Here is a 4,560-nt window from a genome sequence, read left to right on the forward strand (position 1 = left end):
AAGCATTCAGGATCGTAAGTTTTAATAATAATAATAATAATAATAATAATAATAATAATAATAATAATAATAATAATAATAATAATAATAATAATAATAATAATAATAATAATAATAATAATAATAATAATAATAATAATAATAATAATAATAATAATAATAATAATAATAATAATAATAATAATAATAATAATAATAATAGAGATTGATATTCGTTTTCGGCTTTTCATTTTGCATTTTAATTGCCTATCATGTGCGTCTTCTTGACATAGAGAATTTTCTGTTTTATATATTATTTCAATTGTATTAATTTTAAATACAAAGCGTTCAATTTGAAGCACGAAAATGTAAAAACATAAAACATCCACCAGACAGATCCAGATTAATCCAACACAGTCTCTTGAAAATTCATGACTGTTTTACGTTTTGGCAAATTGGCGACATTTGTACAACCTACGTACGCCCCACTGAGGGTTGTGTTTAGAGGTGCAACTTCATGTTTACTTTATATAACAATTTCCACGTTTTCATTCGAATCACAATAAATTGCAACTTGCTTGTGATATCCTTAGGCCTAAATTTTCTCGTGATAACAGGTTAGATTAATCATTGTCCGTATTCGAAGGCCACAAGGCATAAGAACAAAGATTAAAAAATCAAGTTTCATCAAAACCAAAAAATAAATAAATAAAAATACGTGAAGTGAAAAATAAAACAGCAACTTGGTTGATAGCAAAACGATTATTTAGCATGTATCGGAATTAATCGCGGACAGTAATTCAGAACAATAATTCAGCTCGAAAAATGTATCATTCAGCAAAAGTTTTCAACATGTCTTACCTTCCCAGTGGTAGGAAGAGTTTGTGTGCGCGTAAAAGTATCTTCTCCATTAATGCTGATCAGTTCTGCGTCTGCTGGCGGAAATGACGAGGGGAAAACGACTACATCACTCTTTATTGTGTCGGAACTAAAACACACGTCGTACTGTTGTGAGGATTTAGAGAAGGACCAGCTTCCGTCTGGATGTGTGCTGATCACTGGAGCGCTGTACCTGCTGAAACTGCCGTCTGTCCTGTAGCATTTAACTGCTATCAAACCCACCAGACTCAGTAAAAAAATGACTGATACTGAGACAATAGCGATGAGCAGATACAGATTCAGATCCGAAAAACTCTCCTCTTTAACAGGAACTTCTCTGAATGATGTCTTTATGTCATCCAGACTCTCAACAACCACAACATCCATGGACATAGTCGCTGAGAGTGATGGCTCTCCATTATCAGACACTGTGATAAGAAGTGGGTGAGTTTTTAAGTCATTGTCACTCATTCGTCTCTTAGTCCTTATTTCTCCAGTGTTGCGTCCAATGCGGAAGAGATTCGTTCCTTTGGGTTCAGTTAGATGATAAGACAGAAGTGCGTTATATCCAGAGTCAGCATCAACAGCTCTGATCTTGGCTACAAAGTATCCCGCTTCAGCAGAGTAGGGAATGTTCTCACTATTAACTGATCCAGGTTCAGAATAAGGCGGTAAAATAACCGGACTGTTGTCATTCTCATCCAGAATAAACACATTTACAGTCGCATTACTGCTCAGAGGAGGAACACCAGAGTCGGTTGCCATAACTTGAAACTGGAATCGTTTTGTTTCTTCGTGATTAAATGATTGCAAACTGAATATTTCTCCACTTAAAGAGTTTATATTTATCAGTGTTGTTATAGGAACACTGGAGCTGGAACTTTCTAACAGTGAATATGAAAGTTCTGCGTTTTCTCCAGTGTCTGAATCACCAGCGGACACTTTTGTAACGAGACCTCCAGCTTGACCATTCTCACTTAGAAAAGCGTTAATAATAGGTGCTGAAAAATGTGGTGCATTGTCATTAACATCAGAGATATGTACAGTTATAACAGTGCTGCTGGAAAGAGACGGAGTTCCTTCATCTGCAGCTGTAATTGTGATGTTGTACAGAGAAACACTCTCTCTGTCCAGAGGTCCATCTACCACTAGAGAATAATGATTGTTATATGACGTCTCCAGTTTGAAAGGAAACGAGCCTTTCAGAGCACAGTGCACAATGCCATTTTTACCCCCATCTTTATCAGACACTGTGACTAAAGCAACTGCGGTTCCTGACGTTGTGTCTTCTTTCACACTTTCCAGCAGAGGAGTAACATTTATCTCTGGTGCATTATCATTTTCATCCATAATTTCTATTAAAACTTTACAATGTGTGCTCTTTGGTGGGCTGCCTTTATCTTTCGCTTGAACTCGTAACTCAATGGTAGGATTCTCTTCGTAATCAATTTGCCCTTTTACAACAATATCTCCAGTTTCGGGGATAATGGAAAAAATGTCTTTTCTCTTGCCATGACCAACAAATGAATACAGAATTTCACTGTTTATGCCTTCATCTAAATCAGAGGCAAACACAGATAAAACTTTTGTTCCACCAGCAACATTTTCCTTTAGTTTGACTTTGTAAAGAGGTTGACTAAACACTGGATTATTATCATTATTATCCATTATGGTTATAATAATATTTACCGTCCCCGATTTAGGTTGCTTTCCTCCATCTACTCCAGTGAGAACTAACTTAATTGTTGCTTGTTTCTCTCGATCTAAAGCTTTGTTCAGCACTAACTCAGCAGACACACTCTGGTCTTCACTCTGTGTATCTAGACTGAAATGTTCATTCGGACTCAGTTTGTATTCTTTCAGCGAATTACTGCCAACATCAGAGTCCTCGGCTACAGGGAGAGGAAATCTCTCTCCAGGGCTTGCGTTTTCACTGATATTCACAGTAAATTCTTTAACAGGAAAATGTGGCGCATTGTCGTTTATATCCAAGATCTTAATCTCCACTCTGTAAAGACGATGAGGATTTTTAGCAAGGGCCTCTATATTCAAAGAGCATTTCTGATTCGACAAACATAATTCTTCGCGGTCAATTCTTTCATTAACAAACAGAGCGCCAGTTTTCAGATTTACATCAAAATACTTCTTATTTGATCCAGACACAATCTCAAACATACGAGATTCCAGTTCATGAACATTCAAGTTCAGGTCTCTCGCTATATTCCCAACAACTGTCCCCTTATTTACCTCTTCCGGTACGGAATAGACGATCTGAGCAAACGCAGAATCCAACAAAAAAAGGAAAAATATCAATCCACACTCGAAATATCCCAAAAAGCCCATGATGGTCATTTGCAACTGGCTCGTGAACAGAAAAAAATATAAACGCGAGAGAATCTAATAGTTTTCTTTGCATTCAGAAAACACGAGACGAAATAGAGATCATCATGTCTCAACTGCAAATGCACTAATACCAAGATTCTGAGAGAGAGAGAGAGAGAGAGAGAGAGAGAGAGAGAGAGAGAGAGAGAGATGGCGAGAGAGAGAGGCGCCAGAGTAAAGACTAAACTTTTATCTTACGGTCTGTATTGACATCATGTGCTGAAACTATGCCATAACCTACTAGAAAAATTATATTTACAAAAACGTTAAAGTGAGAAACAACAGTGACACAACAACAATAGTAATATTCAAAGTAATCCAATGCAGAAAAGCAAAGCAAAAATACACCACCGAATATTATTATTTAGGCTACTAGCAGCATCAACACATGAAAAATCTAATAAGACGGGAAACAAACAGACTGTCATCCAAAAGAAAGAAAGTGAAGCATGTTACGATAGAATGCAAATTCTGTAAAAAGCAGTGGTCGATTAACAGGTCATAAAATAACTTTGTTACAACAAAATAATGACCTACTGAGAGAGCTGCAATGTGATACGGTGAATAGGCCAGAGGTTTTAATATCATAGAGGAAAAACACGTCTGGAAAGTTGAGTTGATGAAGCATTCAAGGCTGTAATTGCACGTTTTATTATTATTAGTAGTAGTAGTAGTAGTAGTAGTAGTAGTAGTAAAAAGACGTAGTATTAAATGTATTAAAAATATACTTGAAATTCAAGTAGTATGTTTATAATACATTTGTATTCCCAACATGCTTATTTGAAGTGCAATAAAAATATATTGAATTGCATTTTAATATATTATGAGCTCACCCCAGAGAGCTTCGCATATAAAATATGATGTGCGTGCAAATGTCTCTTGAATGTGAATATAAGTCTAAATTTAAACAGTATTATATAGAGTGGTCGCCGATGGTGTCTCTTTAGGGCACTTGGAGGAAACCACGCAACTCATATGGATTACTTTGGCGATGTTTTTTTGCGATTTCAACTTTTTGAAACGTGAACATCTTTGGTGAATCTTCTTTCATCGGAGGGACATAAATCTCAGATTTTTATTAAAATATCTCAGCTTTTCTTTTGAAGATGAACGAAAGTCTTAGATGGTTTGGAGCATCTTAAGGGTGAGTGATGACAGAATTCAAATTGTTTTGGGGGAACTATGAAATTAATTAGAAAATATAGCAGTATGTTCTTATTTTTACCAGCTTCTGCAAGCGTGTATGGCGTCTGGCTTTTGGAACCTCACTGTGACTTCAGGTAAGATTTAATTAACCTTATTTGTCTGTGCCAGTCCTGT

The 4,560-nt window shown here is 36.1% G+C and overlaps 1 long non-coding RNA gene across 1 annotated transcript in view; it reads left to right on the forward strand.

Moving 5' to 3' along the window:
• Positions 1-4,218: 4,218 nt before the first annotated feature.
• The window catches only part of LOC107720708 (uncharacterized), a 3,456-nt gene continuing 3,114 nt past the window's right edge, over positions 4,219-4,560 (forward strand). The window contains exons 1-2 of the long non-coding RNA XR_001637637.1: positions 4,219-4,384; positions 4,469-4,520. This is a non-coding gene — a long non-coding RNA (uncharacterized LOC107720708). The remainder of the gene's footprint in view (positions 4,385-4,468; positions 4,521-4,560) is intronic.

Source organism: Sinocyclocheilus rhinocerous, unplaced genomic scaffold, assembly GCF_001515625.1.
Source record: "Sinocyclocheilus rhinocerous isolate Xijiao unplaced genomic scaffold, SAMN03320098_v1.1 scaffold603, whole genome shotgun sequence".
Classification (NCBI taxonomy): domain Eukaryota; kingdom Metazoa; phylum Chordata; class Actinopteri; order Cypriniformes; family Cyprinidae; genus Sinocyclocheilus; species Sinocyclocheilus rhinocerous.